Source organism: Solenopsis invicta, chromosome 1, assembly GCF_016802725.1.
Source record: "Solenopsis invicta isolate M01_SB chromosome 1, UNIL_Sinv_3.0, whole genome shotgun sequence".
Taxonomy (NCBI): Eukaryota; Metazoa; Arthropoda; class Insecta; order Hymenoptera; family Formicidae; genus Solenopsis; species Solenopsis invicta.
Window position 1 is genome coordinate 18,959,565 of NC_052664.1, and position 16,961 is coordinate 18,976,525.

A 16,961-nucleotide genomic window follows, 5' to 3' on the forward strand; every position below is an offset into this window, starting at 1 on the left:
TATTTAAGACAATCACACGTAATTTTCTTGTGGTGTAAACTCTCTCTCTCTCTCTCTCTCTCTCTCTCTCTCTCTCTCTCTCTCTCTCTCTCTCTCTCTCTCTCTCTAATACCGTAAAATTCGTCTTGTACCACAACTGCATCGATTTGTCTTCCTAAAATAGCGTGAAGATTATCGAATGTATCTCAAAAATATATCTCACACGGTACCGTGAAGATTACCGTATCGAGGGAAGCAGCCGCGTTCGAACGCATCGCATAAAGCGCGACTGTTACGCGGATACTAAAAATATTTCCGATTCCGAGAATTGGCAATTGCAAATTGGCAACGGTTTCGATGTTTCGCGCTGCAGAACGGCGCGTGGTCTCGTCACGGGGTTTTCGCGTTTGTACCGTCGCCGCCGCCGCCTCGCGCGCGATTTACGACTCGGATCGCGGGATAATTTCGCGCGCGTGTTTCGGCGTGTTTTCCTTGAGACGCGGACGAACCGTGTGTCCCCAATTATTTCGCGCGTTCGCGAAATTGGCAGCTCTCGCATCGCTCGCTCGCTCGCTCGCTCAGTCCGAGCGCGCCGAGAATTCTCGAATTACAGCGGCTTACAATTCCGCTCGGCCGCCGCCAAGACACCGCGAGGAACTCGTCGGAATCGTGTAAACAAGCAAGCATATAACTCGGGGGGTTACACACTCTACCTGCCGTCGCGCAGTCTTGTACGGGGCGAGGAAGTTGGCAATCGCTATTATCTTGAAACGTGCTCCGACATAATACGTGATTTTGCAAGCCGATCCTTTTTTTTTTGCGTTTTAATGTAGTCTGTACAACATATAATCGAGACAAGTAGAACCGAGTAAATTAATCGGAAAAGTTCAATCGATGAAAGTAGTGCATGCTTATAAATCCGACAGAAACTTTTTGAGTTCAATCTTTAGCTTTTGTTATTTCTCGCAAATATGAAGATCAATCTCTCATTCCCAACGCTTTAATCAAAGAGATTTCTTAGTGATGATACACGCTTTTTAAAAGCATGTGCGACAGACGCGGAGATTCGAGTTTACGTGACTCGGCATGAAAATACAAAATTGTTTTTGCATGTCGAAGATTCGCGTGGTGCGAATTTCAGTGTAATCAGAAGCCGCCGGATTCTCATAACAATCCATAAACTCTTACTTTTTATTAATCGCGCTGTGAAATAAACGCGTACGCTACGTAATTAATGCCCGTGGGGGTTAATTAATGCACTTCACCTTTCCTTGGCGCGTCTGATAATTAGCAAGTCGCGGAACTTCTTTTCCCTTGAGACATAGGGACTTTAATTTCCTTTATGGACAGCACGGAAGCGATTCTGCCGTTATTCTACTCTGTACGAGGAAGTTCCGCATAGCCTGTAATATTTCCGTCGGAGATCCTCAAGTAATATATCCACAACCGCTCTGAACAATGCGTTCTCACGTGAGGTACGTTCAAGACGTGCGTGCAGTCTTTCTCTATCTAGCAAAAGTATTTGAGATATATCTCACAACGTTTCATGCCGAATGTCAGAAAACTGTTACAAGAGCTCCGTCTGTTTTCCGAGGATAAATTGATACCAGAGATCGGTTTGAGCACGTAAAGATGTTTTAAATAACATCCGAAATAAAATAGAAGCAACAATTAAGCAATAGAGTAGTAGTTTTCTTTGCCACTGTTCTATTGCATTAAGATTGCATGCGTCATATCTTATAAATCATTACCAAAGATATACAAATTTTATAGAATATTCTAATATTACGTTTGAGTGTAAAATTGTAGCACAATCCTCTTATTGATTTAAGAGTTATTTAAAAATAATATCGACCGATATGTGAAAATACAAATAAATTGACAAAGCCTAAACGCTCAGCCAGATTTTAGTACTGAAATAACGTTTTTGTGTGATTTTACATACAATTTTTAATTCTCTCGAACTGTGTGATATTACTTTTGGTTTCAAACACAGTTCTTAAATTTAATCAGAATTGTAATATCACGAAATTAAATTGAAACAAATTGAAATAAATACTACTGATCCTTACGGTTTTCGGGATGAATCAGTGGTATTATAATTTAATTTCATGATATTATAATTCTGGTTCAATTCGAACGGCACACAGTTCGAGAGAATTAGAAATTGTAATTAAAATCACACAAGAAACGTTATTTCAGTACTAATTGTAAGATCCAGTTATGACATCCTTAATGCAAATTTGATCAGAATTGAATAATGCTAAACGAAGTTGAGCATGTGTGTTGCTAGATGATCCGTATTTTTATTAAAATTTATTAAAAATTATAATTGCTAGCAAAATTTAACGAGTATTACAGTTAATTCTAGCTTTTTTTTATTATTGAAGCGTTTGAGTCTTCTCTCAATTCCTTTAAATATGAAAATTTCTAAGCTCGTATCGCATTTGACGGATAGTTTTCCGGCGGCAGCGGAAACATTGTCTGATTCGATTTGCAGTCAGTCGTCGGGTCGATAAGAGATAAGAGAGGCGGCTACGATCCTGAAAGCGCGCACCGCGCTGTCTACCGCGCGATCGCGACCTGGAATTTTCCACGTGGGATTGCCTCGAGTCGACCGAAGCGATGATGTCGCGACTTGGGACTGTCAGCGAAGTGGGCTAAGTGCGACCCACATCGTCGTCGTCGTCGTCGTTGTCGTTGTTGTTGTCTTCGTCGTCTTCGTCGTCATCGTCGTCATCGTCGTCGCAGCGAAGGCGACGCATTTGAGGTCGCGGCCGATGAGCAACGAGCGCTTCCGGTCGGTGCGCGAATAAGGGAAAGGCGATTGCGGGTTTCGCCGTTGTGAATACAATCGAATCGATAATCGCAGGGAAGACACGGTCCATTTCTCGATGAATAAATCGTAAGAGTTAATCGTCCTTTTTTTTCTTTAGAAAGATATCGTGTCGAATTAGCTCACGTTCTCACGAATTCTTCGGATTATCTCGAGAATTAAAATAAAACGTAAATTCTTTTTTTTTTTTTTTACATCCTTATGGTATAATGTGAAAAAGGATATTTTGTCGGCACAATCATGAGCATCTCAAGCTGAATCACTTTCTCATCTCTCTCTCTCTCTCTCTCTCTCTCTCTCTCTCTAAATAAAGTAGTTTAAAAAAATCTCCAAAAGTTCATAAACATACTTTCAAGTTTCTAGAGCAAATGTTCTTTTTTTAAATGTATTTAAAAAATGATTTAAATATCTTTGAAATTTATCGAAAAACTTCCATGGATAGAAATCTGTCGGATACAGAATATTCATGATTGAGTATTCCGGGTCTTAAGTTTAAATATATTTAAATATATTCCGGGATTAAATATATTACCTTTAGATTAATCTACAATAGTTTAATATCTTGCTGTACAATCCGAGAAATTTAGCGAGTCAAAAATATTATTGTAATTCAATTAAAATATTCAACTTAAATATTAATTTTTCGCAAATTAAACACGTACGAATGATTTTTTTTTTTTCGTTTACAAGCATCGGTTACGAAATTCATGTAACGATTTAATCTTGAATCGCGTAATTTGAATAAATTTAATTTTTATACGTGCAAAATATTCTCACTCGGGATATGATCGTGCGAAGGAACGTGATTCATCTCGCATGATCGTCCAATTTGGGCGAAAGTAGAGAACGACTACTTCTTTCATCGTTCAGCCTGGATGACCATGCTTTTTGCAGCCGCATTGTTTACGCGGGCTTCTTTCACTCTGTGCGGGATGTATTCGGCACGATCGGCCGTCAAGAGTGAACGGCCAACGGTAAATTCGCCTTTACCTTTGACACGAGCTCGCGTTCCAGATCGGAGGCGAGCAGCTAGCTCTAGAAAAAGTAAGCCGCGCTAGAAGAGATCCCTGACCCGGTTCGAAAAGACTTCGGCTCGTTCTCCTTTAGCGCAACGGTGAGGGGCGAGGGGACACGGGACGGGTTATCGGGTACCTTCCTCGCGCGATTCGACAGGTTTTGGACGGCTGAGGTCAAGGGCGAGCTTAGCTCATTGTCAGTTTCCGCTCGCGTCTCGATACCGATCGGCGGAAGTTCTGAACTGAAAACAACTGACGCGGATTTCTTATCGGTGTCAATCCAGCGGCGTAAGAAAATTGTAGGTATCTGAGCTAGAGGCGAGCGAAGGTAATCGACATTCTCTGCATTTTAATGCAGCGATTCATAATAATTTCACAGGCGTGTATCTCATGCACAGGTGTCGACTGTTGAAAAAGGTGATTTCCGCTCAAATAATAGCACGATTTTTATAATGAATACGTTTCTATCGTATCGTAATAAAGTCGCCAATACTAGCACACCCCTTTTAAAGCAGCCCCGTATTATTCGGAAACTACATACTATATATATTGCACTGTATTGATACACAGTAAAAAAATAAAATGCTAATTTAACATTTTTATATCTCAGAAAGTCTAAATTGTCTCAGAAAGTCCACTCTAAATTTTAAGTTAAAATAACTCAAAAGTTAAGTTAAAATAATTTTAACTTAAAATTTAGAGTGGACTTTCTGGGACAATTTATTTTTTACTGTGTACTAATAAAAATGATCTGCTCAGATAATTAAGGAAATAAAAATCCATACTTTGTACATGCACACACACACACACACACACACACACACACACACACACACACACACATATATGAAATCTGTTAAAAATAAATTCTTGAAAAATAAAAATAAAATTTGCATGATTTTCTCTTGTAAATTGCATAGTTGAAACTGTAGTGGGTATATTATTGATAATATTACACCATTTTATATGTTTGTAGCTTCCTAAAATTTTGTTTATACTTTTTTCTTTTATATTTTCTTCGTAATGCGGGTTGAAACATAAAATCGATGCAGCGTAAAGCAAACCACCTTCCTATGAAAATTAGAAGATTATAACTACGAAATCTTCAATTAAATACAATTTTGATAGATAACAATTTCATGAGTTTGTTCATATTTTCTTTAATTAATACCTCAAGGTAGAAAAAATGTTGTCGGATGCAACAGATCTATTAATAACGTACCAAAAAAAAGAAAACGTATGAAGTGAAAAGGTTCAATTCTTTTTAATTTTATAAACCTTGTCTAACGCATAAAAATATATTTTATTACTTAGATTATTAATTTACAGTTAACTATTTCTCTGTGAAACATTGTCTGAATTCTAAGGTACCAATATTTTCAGACTTTTTGAATTATGATGCAAAAACATTAATTGTTACAAAATACGAAATAGTATTATAAAAACGAGTATACCTTCTGATAAAAGATACTTTCTAGTTTTCAAAGTCTTACTTCTAGCTTTTGTTTAAGAAATATTATCCAGAAACAAAATGGGATGCCGGTATTGGCGACTTTACACGTAAACATTTTTATTTTGTGCGACACAGTAACGTCCGACACAGAAAGAAACGTGATATAAAGGTTTTTATATTCAGAGACTTCAGTGCGCTCGATGAATAATATACAGTTTATGTCTAAACTTTCTTTCACAGTTTCTTTAGCGAATGTGTAGATAGACTCCGCATATTCGGGAATACAGTTTCAGAGAATCGCAACAAAAGCGAACGGCATACAAATGTACCTGCGTGAGTCTACTTAACTTGCGGTGCGCGCCACGCGATACAAGGATTCGACGTTGGGTATGAAAACGTGAAACTCGTCTCGACGAACAAAGGCGAATTCGGTGTTTTAACAATAAGTAGCTTCGATACACACACTCCGTGTGCGGCCGTTTACCTTCGCGGCGGCGGCGAAGGGAGATAAATACGGAGAGCGGTTAAAATCGCTTGGACCCGCAAGCGGTTAATACTGTATACGCGGAGGAGGCGAATAAAGCAGCGAAATCGCAAGCTCATGATTCTGACCTTTACGGCGCGGTATAAATCGCGCCGTAAGATAGGAGAGCGCAACGCAAGGATGCACGAGCCTCGCAAAGGCAAAACGCTCGGGCCTTGCACTGTCATCTCGCTTCTCGGTAGTTTAAGCAATTCGCCGTGTTCATCCTCCTGCGGCCGAACGAAAGAGACTAGAGAAATGTGTGTGTGTGTGTGTGTTTGTTTGTGTGTGTGTGTGTGTGTGTGTGTGTGTGTGCGCGTGTGTGCGTGTCGGCGCGATAAACGCGCCAATCCCTCGAGCGACATAATATATCGTTCGTCGCTCGGCTTTTCTCTGCCTCGTTCTCTTGCTCGGCCCTTGGAACAATCGATCGTCGCCCATCTCGATCGGTGTCCGACGCGTGTGGTACCGGTACACCAGGGTTGTTTCAGTGAACGTACTGAGCTATCGTGCAGTAGTATCGAATGTCTGACAGCTCAAAGCTTTCAGTGAAAGCATATCAATGAGAAGCGAGACGAAAATGACGATTCCGAGAGGAGAAGAAAAAGAAAGAAAGAAATTCCACGTCGATGATTAACATAAGTGATGACAAACGCTTTTTTCATGTATGGTTTTTCAAAGTTGAGACACTGTTGGATGATAAGATTATCGATTTCAGAATCAATATCAATTCTTTCATTTATCATTACTTTACAGTGCGCACGCACTTAATTAAAATAGATATTTCATGATGCACACTTAATTCACTTCAAATAAATTAAAATTGTACTTGAAATATCAAATCACTTTTATAATGATGATAAATCGCAAAAACGGAAAATCCTTTAGGATCTACTCTATTGTTAACATCACGATTCGAGTACCATACTCAAATACCTTTATATTCACTTTTGCAAATACTTTTGCTTCTCATTTAATAGTAATTAAAATTATTTTTAATAGCTCCACAAATATTTTATTATTAAATATTTAATACAATATTCATGTTGTCAAGCGAATTCATAATATGTATATCCAAAATTATTTCTTTATATATCATTGATATATCTGTACCTTGGCGTTAAAAGAGCTAATGTACAAAATTGCCAAATTCGAGTTATACACATTAATGAACTATATATTATATAGTTGTATTAGTAAAAATTAAGTTAATGATGTATGCAATAATTTCCATAGATTTTAACAAGTTTAAAAATACATTTTAAATGTAAACGGAGAATAATTGTTTATCACTTTACTTTTATCAAAATTTAGGTAATAAAAAGAGAGAGGTGTAATTTCAAATTTAGCGTTGAGAATTTACGGAACTTACAGAAGGACATTGGTTCTTTTTACAATAATAGTGGCTCTCATTTAGAGTTCATTAATATATATAAATCGAATTTTGGACATTGGCCCTTTTAGCACCAAGATATAATATTGTGCATCTGTACTCGTTTAGTTGATGATCGTTTAACAAAAAAATGTTTGCGCCACTGCACCGGATACACTTGTCGGCTACTTGCGTTGCAGTAGTTGCGTTCCTCCTGCCGCGATGCAAATTGTCGTAGTGATAAATCACTTATGATGCCGCTAACGTAACCTTAACTCTCTAGGAACACGCGATCGTCGTTACGTATCGTGCGTTATTATTTCATGCCATTCCGCGGTCTTAAGTGACGATTCTTTTGAAAAATCGTATCCCGCGTCACGGAACGTGCGCCTAATGAAAAAGAACCACGGTTGAACACACAGCTCACGTGACCGATTTATTCAACACTGCTCTCTCATTACAACGTGCATCGCGTAATTAATAATCCGACCGATCATTCCCGGTGATCTCGAGTAGCATCGTTTTAAGAGTTTCATGAAGTGGTCAATAAGACGTGAAATATACGAGACAATTACGTTTTATGGCTCGTGAAACACCGACGAGTACGGAATACGACGATTAAGAAACTCATTGCACAACTGCACTGCCATGTGTTTCGCGAATTATCTTAAAACGTCTTTCATGAATTACATTTCTATTTATATCTTTCGCGGCCAGAGAACGGTTCCCCATTTATGTTATTCATGTGTTGCAATTACGAAGCCGCTTTTTATTCTTCATGCTTTTTTTTCGCTACGACTTGCGACAACTTCGAATTAAATAATTCGATTTATTTTCGATGCGATTTTAAAATTCTCAGAACTCCCAGCGCTGTAATTAATCGTTATCTCGAGAAGCTGCAGTTCTTGCCCGAATTGTGTATAAAAAAAGAAAGGTGTTGATCCTGTTTTACAATTATCTCTCGGAAACGCAAAACGTTGTTGTAGCTGAGAAGACGAGAAGAGACCTCGCGCCGAAATTCCTCGTTGCGGTCATCATCCGTTGGCGAGAAAGATAAATGAATCCCGTCGGCATAATACGAGTCTCGTAGGATTAATGATAAACTAGCAACACTGCAGCTGCTCTAAGCAACGTTGTTCGCGGGCTCGTAAATATCTTTCTCGGATTCTTCGCCTCGCGAGAAAAGCTCGGCGAAACGCGCGACGCAGATGGACACGTGGGCGCTTTTATGGACCGCACATTGTTACCGCAGTCATGACCATCGTCCTCGTAAATCGTTTCATCGATCCGGCGGTCATTTTAACTGCCGGCTACTCGATTACCATGGAAATGAGATTACTATAGGAGAAAATGCTTCCGTTGCGTTTAGATAGGCTAATGCAGTTAGACCATCTTTCTTTGCATTCTTCCGTTTAAATAGCTGTTAAATTTAATATAGCTTCTTTACTTTTAGTTTTCTACGCTTTTACAGCATTGCTTTTCAGTATTATTAAATTAGATAACTTTTAGAGGGCCGCAGTGGCCACTATAGTGGCCAGCGACAAACTCGGAAACTTTGCGCAACGTGTAGATTTTATATACGCATAAATTTTAAATACATAAAAAAAATTTCAAAGTTTGAAAGAAAAACGCCCGTTCTCTGAAGCTTAAAACACTCATACATTTCAACATATTGATTACATTAGGACGCGCGAGATATAATGTCACACATTTTTATCGATCTGTTGTTGTAATTTTTAAAATAAATGTCCTAGTGACCGGACGTGTACCTGTATCCGCACACTTGCGCAAAACCTAAATTTAATTATAATTTTTAAATATTTAAGATTGAAATTATAAACTGTGCACTGAAAAAAGTTTCTTATTTTGAAACTATTTCTTCGATTTAAATAATTATTAGCTAGTATAAAATAATTTATTTTTAAACTTGTGCGATATTTGTTTTAATTAAGGAAATGATGTGGACACAAATATATTTAGTTGAATTAAAATTTTTTTTTATTGTAATATTATATTGTAATAAAAGACACATTTGAGATTAACAATAAGCGTTCTAATTTAATTTTTGTGTAAGTGTCCGGATATATGTTTGATAAGTACGCGTGTGAACTTTATACGCGAATTAATCACATGCCGATAATTGCATTACTTGGATTTCGATGGAGAATTTCATGAAATTTGTCAAAATATTAATTAGAGATAAACATATCAAATCTTATCAAAATGAGCTAATGTTAATATTAGATGGAATTCGTTAATTTATTACACTGAAGTTTCTTTTAGGAATTAAACAATTACTATCATTTACTCGCTGTACTAAATACATCGTGTCAAGATGTATACTGAAGCGTAAATTGCAAGTGCAGCATATGAATAATATATCCTGACAAGGTGCTTAGAAATTACGCAATTACTATCATTTACTCGCTGCACTAAATACACAGTGTCGAGATGATTTTTATTGTAAGTGTAAGTCACAAGTGGTAACAATATTAATAACATATCCCGATAAGAAGCTTGGGAAGTGGGCACGCACGTACAGCGCACAGCAGTCTTGAATAATGCTCCGTTTGCGACGGTTTCTAGTCTTCTGCTAAATAAAATAGTAATTAGCGCAGCGTGTTACGGTTATGCAGTTTCCGACCTGCGATATTTCCCATCTCGAAATTTCACTCGCGGAAATCCTCATTATACGCGATCACGTAATGACAACTTGTCTCGTTAGTTCTCGCTGAAGATGATTATCGAGATAGGAAATTCTGTTCTTTGGTTATCAGATAATATTTTCCCGAGATAGGTTAATGAAGATAAGATACTTCGCAATACATTCCAGGGAGAACAGGCAAATTAATTAAGCTTAATTAGATATTAATATTGACTCGCGTACGAAAGAAATACCTGCGTAGCGTAAGATATTAAATATTCGATATCGCGATGAACATTGACCTTCTTCTCCGATTTCTCGTTTCGAATGTTTGCGAACTGATGGCCGGGTGTGCGCGGTATGACTCACGCGGGCAACGTCGCGGAAATACTCGCTGCGTCAATTGCCGTCATTCATTTCGTTTTGTGCCTCTCAGTTAAAATTCGAGAGGGTGCATCACAAGGGTCGGGAGGGGGGCTCCTTGAAGTGCCGCGGACGATAGCGGACGAGAGAAACTGGTCCCTACAAGGACAACGAGGTAAGGGGGCCGCGCGATTCGCTACAGGTCGTTTCGTTGACTTCTTTTCAGCAGGCTTCTTTTCAGCAGGGCCCCGTTACTTTTTACGCCCGTACTTAAACTTACACGTACTTGTCCGTACGGGCCGGACAACTTTTATGCGGAAAGTGTCAGTGACCCGACCGACCATTATCCGACAGTTCAGTTGGCCACTTCCGGCGCTTTATTCGCGCGCGCGCGCGCGCGCGCGCGTGTACTTCTTTTGCTGGATTCAATCATTTCAACATATCGTGTCTCATTCTAAAGAAACCGGATTGCAGTATAAGAATAAATACATACATACATATACATAATATATATGTGTATAAAGAATACCAGTAATTTATAGCGCGTTTTCCATTACACATTACGGAAAGTTATTGCGTCCATTTGTTTCAGAAATGGAATGGTTCGTACGCTATACGGATCTCATCTTTGCAAAGCGATCGTCTAATCTTCTTCTACTAATTTACGTTTCCGAGAATCTCTTTCATTTCTCAATAGACATTGCTATCGCGATAAATTATCGTCTCCCACGCGACTGCTGCTTTTCCGGGGTTTCGTAAGGTCAGGCCTCGCGATAAAGCTGTGCAAACGCTGTCGATACGCTCGACGGTCGTCTTGGTTTAGCGATAATATCGAAACTCTATCGCGGGAAAATGTACGATTTATATTTTATGTTTCATCCAAGTAACACTTATACAAATATAATTGCGAGCACGAAGTTATCGATCGCTGCTATTTCCACGTAAACTATAGTCTTGAAAATAATATTTGTTTGGTTTAATGTAGGTGTTGCATGATGTAGATAAAGTGATGTGTGTCAATATAATAATAATGTATTATAATCATGAAAGAAATTTAATAGAAGGTCTTACTGTCTATTATTCGACATATCAATGTTATGAACGTTGAATATTGCGAAGAGGAACAAATGTTAGGATGAAACAAAGACATCATTTTTTTCTTACATAATGGGAAAAGCAATTTATCCTATATACACACACAAAAGAAATTGTTAATATTCTTTGAATTTTATATATATTTTATATTTATTCTTATAATCTGAATCTATTATAGAACGCCATCAAGTGTCATCAAGGAAGTATTATCGAAAAGATATGCACATTTTAATTCGAAATATTATTTGTTAATAATATAATATCAATTGCTTGAATATATTCTAATTAAATTCAAATTATAGGAATTATGAACGGAAGGTATTTTTGCATTCTTAAATCGCCATTATATAAAATATTTTTTGAGATAGTATCTTTAGGAGAGAAAACGCGTTTCTCCATAGTAATAGTGTATAAACGTGATTTAAACGTTAATTATAATAATTATATCGCAGGCCGAAGAAGGTTAATTTTCTGAAAGTTCTTTAACTGGACCACAGGCTCGACGTACTGATACCGCGGCACTAGCGAAAGGATTAACAGTCGGAAGAAAAATCGCGCTTTTTTTCCAGGATGAGTAGTTCGGCTTGGCGTGAACGTCGTGATTTATTTGGCGTTCCACACCGTTGCCCGCGCGCCGCGCCGGCCGTCACAGACCGTTGCACAGTATGTGGTTTTCTTGAGAGTGAGCAATGCCGCCGGCCGTTCTTTTCGGCGGTAATCTTCTCCTCTTCTCTAGACCAGCAGCGTGTCCGATCGTCACGAAATGCACCGCGAAGGTCCCGCCGCAACGATTCAATCACGAAAGGATTCGTCCTCTGGAAATCCGTCGTCCGGAGATCCCATCTTCATCGAAATATCTCGATGCTCTCTCTCGATATCGATCTTCTCTCGCGTTTATTAGAAATTATTATCAGAATTGCTGCGAGGGGGCAACTGAGTTATCTTCCTTATTCCCGGTATCTAGGAAGTCCACTAGATAGTCTGATAATAATTTCAAGTTTTATATTGTACTTGAAAAGCATGATTTATCGATAACTACGACGAGATCGATTAGGGGCCGTTAGGTTCGAGTGTAAATAAATACCGTACGGGCTACTTCCGGGATTGTCTCGTGAATAGCATTGCGATTTGTCATGGCGCGAGTGGTCACATTATATAGCTATATCTTACACCTTATTCATAAATCTTTATCGATAAAGTAAAATATCGTGGCGATCGGATACTTTTCCAACCGGTGTTACGTAAATCTTATTTATACGAGAAAAATCTCATTTTTCTTTTTATATTAAAAAAAAATTATATATATAAAATACTTTAGGCAGAAAATTATACAGCGCGGAATCAGAGTGTCGATTTACCGGAGTGCTTCGACGAAGCACGCAATTTCGTTCGTTGAGCCATGAGCAAATCTCTTAATAATTTTGACGAACTTGAGTAAAAGGAACGTCGGGAAAGTTGGCGCGACTTCAGGTTGCCGAGACAAATTACGTATCGTTCGGCGCTATCCTCGGGTTAAGGGGTTAAAAGGCGGCACGAGAGAGCACGTAAACTACGTCGCCCGTGCTTATCGCGTGCGTTTCATAAGTGTCACAATTGTCTCGGGTAGCTCATTGCGCGACTGATCACGACACACTTTCATCACGGCCGTAACACAACACAAACGAGACTTCTGTCGACCTGACGACGCGACTCGGCGCGGCGCGGTATAACAGAGCAGCGATAGAGCAAGATGGAAATCGTGGTTCCGGCATTTCTGCAAAATTACTCGTTTCGCCATTGAGCCACATAATAGATTTCGCGAATAGCCGCGGCGCTCATTGCTCCGCCGCAAAAGTTGTGTAATCTCGGACGATTATCGAGCCACCACCCCGTTATTAGAAAGTGCCTCCAACGGTCCTGCTACTTACGCCGCGACTAATTTCGTACCGCGCTATCGCAGTGAAAATTTATATTGGTATATATATGGTATCGGATAGGGCAGGATGTGAGTAAAATTCCGGTTCGGGCCGGAATCGATGGCGAACACACGAGAGGCATTGACTCTTATATTACGAGTGAAAGTATCGGGGTCTTATGACCTCGGCGATTTCTGCGTAAAAGTTCATAAATAGAGTGATTAGAATCGAGCGAATGCAGGTGCATTTCATTTCAGCTTATTGAAGAAATTGAAAGTATTTCTTGCTCTGTGTTGGAATGTAATTTTTCTCTCTTTCTCTCTTTGACGTTTGAATTAATCTAATTAAATTGTTAACTCTCCCTTCAGACAGCAAGACAGTATTTATGCTATATTTATAATCAGGATTCCCCAGCGTTTACTGCTGGGGAAAACCTGAGATTTTCAGAGAATTTCTTCTTTGCTCTTGAAAATTATAGGACTTTATTGGCAAGGAAACTTTTTGAATTTTACTTTCAAATTTGAATTCTATTCTCCTGACAAAATTATTTCTTTGATCGGTTTGATCGGTTAGCAATAAATACATATCCACATACATTATGAGTTATAATTTAAAATTAACACCTTGGGGCGCATAGTGCCGTAACACGCATCATTCAACTCATGAACTTTATTTATATATGTACATATAATAACTTATATTTCTTATCGTTTTAAATTGGCATTGTTTTTTCAACTTTTAAATTCTATGAGTTTGCGAACAGACTGTTGTATAAATACTATTTAGTTGAAATTATTTCTTTCTTCAATTTAATATTCAAAGCTCAAGTGCCTTTTTTCTGCTTTTATATGATTAAAGAATATTAAAAAGAATAATAAAATAAATTTATTTTAAAATTGTATTGGAAAATATTTTCTAATTTTATAATACATGGAATTTTGATAAAATTCTTGGAAAATCTGAGAATTCTCATGGAACTCTTACAAAATTCGAGTAAACATCCCTGTTATAGGAACAGAATCTCGTGTAATCATTTAACCATCTTGATGTAACTATTTTATAATTTTTAAATTAGAAATGTAACGCAATATCCGATGTTAAATATAATTGTTCGAGTTTTATTTGTTTAATTTGAGAATTGTGTTTGAAGTTAATAATTGAAATTAATGAAGTAACGAGAATTACGAGGCATAGTCACTGGAAAGGATCGATTTATTGCGGCAAATTGATCGAGTCTCTTAATTCTGTTCGACAACGAAACAGTAGTGCGCCATGCGAAACTTGCCGAGTCTCTTTTTCGCTGACAAAAAAGTGCGGGATACTTCAACCGCGTCATGACGCTTGCATAATACGGTAGCATGTCAAAACATGTGCGCATTTTTTTTGTAATATAATCGTGATGTAAAAAGCGATCGGGATTACGCGAGCGAGTTTGGCGGTGGCGAGTTCAACAAAAAGATTCAGTAGAAGAAGATAAAGCGTGTAATGTGCTATAGCGAAGAAAAAGAAATATGTATAGTAATTAATCGCGACACAAAATATATATGAGACGGGTAAGAAAATCAAATATTTTATGAAAGATGTAATTATTTGATCGCGTATTAAGTAAACATATTCGACAAAGGCTGCGCGTATGAAAGAAATAAACATATTACTTTTTATATTATGTCGCTCATTTTTTATGCAGTTTAATTAAGCTGATTATGCAGTTTAATTAATCTGATTAATGTAATATATATATATATATATATATATATATAATTTGTTTTATGAGATATTCACGATCATTTATTGTCTGTAGTTATTACGAATTTTCACCGACTGAAATTAAACATCAGGATAAAGGATGTATGAAGAAAAATACAAATGGATACAAATTAAGTATTCTTATATGAAATTTGAGTAAAATTAAACGACCAACATAATTCAAGAATTACGTTAGAACAACTTTATGATCTTGCTAAGAATAATTTTATTAAGATTATAAGTTTTCAAATTAATATTAATGCACACTGGACATGCAGCTTCTTCGCGTTTTTTCTGAGCTGGAACAAGGATAGAATTTTATTATCATGTTACGCATTGCTCTTTTTGCTTGATCGTGCAAAGCGTAAATAATGATCCTAATTTCAACGAGAACGAGCGAAGGCTGACAGGAGAGTAGCGTCGTGTTGAAGCTTCGCTTCCTTTGGCAAAGCTGTAATTGAGCGCGAAAGTGATATTTTAAGTCGAAAACGAGGATTGCAGCTATCGATAACCGTTTTTATTTTTTTTATTTTTATATCGTCATTACCTCGCATTTATTACTTATTTGCTTGCCTTATCCATGTAATCTATGTAATAAGCGTGATCTACTTGTAGCGCAGGTGCGAAAAATGACGCTTGGCTCTCGTTCCCAGGTACTGCACGCGTAACGGTGTTGTGTAACGAACAAATGGTACGAGTTAGCACGATTAGCGCGGGGACTATCTGAATGGCGCAGATATCGAGTGAATCGTAGTCACAAATTAATTATGTACGCGCGTACTTTATCACCGTAATAAAAGTGCCGAAGCCGACAGTTGTCAATTTAAATCAAGTTAACATCAAATGACTTGTTTTATAAATAATAATGATGCAAAAGTATTTGAATGTTGATATTAGCGCTTTCGGGCGTCGATTCGTATTTTACTATTCTTTAATTCGAGTAAAGTTAAACAGATTCGCAGCTTTAAGATTTTAGCTCTAGTTTTTTAACTTTTATACATATGTATGTATACAAAAGTTAAAAAAAAAAATTTTAGAACTGTGAATCTGTTTAAATTTACTTGAAAGAATAGTAAAATAAGAATCGGTGCTCGAAAGCGTTAATGTCGATATTCAGATATTTTTGCATTATTATTTTTGTCACAAATTGCGGAAATCGAAACTACTTTTGAGACGACTTAGTATTCAGTGTTGGACGAATGAAAGTCTTTGCGGTGACGTTTTAGTCAGTCCTAGTTTAGCTTAGTGCGACCATGTCCCAGGAACAATGAGGAGAGATTATAAAAAGATATTAATGTTCTCGTCATTGTCCGATAACTCCTTCAGCAGTCTCGCAACCTGCAATTTGACAAATTAACGAACCATAGATCTCCCTTGAAAGCTTATGAAAATGGTCCTGATTCTCGGAAAGCGCTTTCACTGAGGCTGTCAACTAAGCCACCGTTGATTGTCGTTTTACTCTCGCTTTCTGAGTATTAGACTTGCAACAGAACAGAATATTCAGAATAGAATAACGAGATTTCTCGTTCGATTATTTTGAGTTTTTATATTTTTGTTTGATTCATGTTTAAACATAATTTATCAAGTTAAATTGTATTCGATTTGAAATTTGAGTAAATATTGTAAACTCGGATATCGAAGTTTTCAAGAAAGAAATCTGTTTATGCGCCATAGTGTATATACAAGAAACTTTTTTATTCTCTTTATTCGATTTTACTTTTATTCTAGTTAAATACACAGACCAGCGATTCGCAAAGTATAGATCGTGACCCATGTAGGTCGCGACCTGATTTTTAGTGGAAAATTTTTCAGATGGTAGGAAACGAAATCAAATTTCGAAACAAACGCTACAGTCATTAAATACTCCTCGTATATAAAAATGATATATTTCAATACAACGTCAAAAATATTATCAATCAAATTAGAAAATAAGCGCATTCTTCAAATCTTCATACCTCAAATTTTGAGAAATACATTCATAATATTGTATTTAATAAGAGATTACACAATAAGAGGAGTAAAGTAGTGTAAATAATAAA

The 16,961-nt window shown here is 37.3% G+C and overlaps 1 protein-coding gene across 4 annotated transcripts in view; it reads left to right on the forward strand.

The window, feature by feature from the left end:
• Window positions 1–16,961, forward strand: part of LOC105201231 (protein phosphatase Slingshot homolog 2) — a 138,730-nt gene that overhangs the window by 66,996 nt on the left and 54,773 nt on the right. The window lies entirely within an intron of this gene.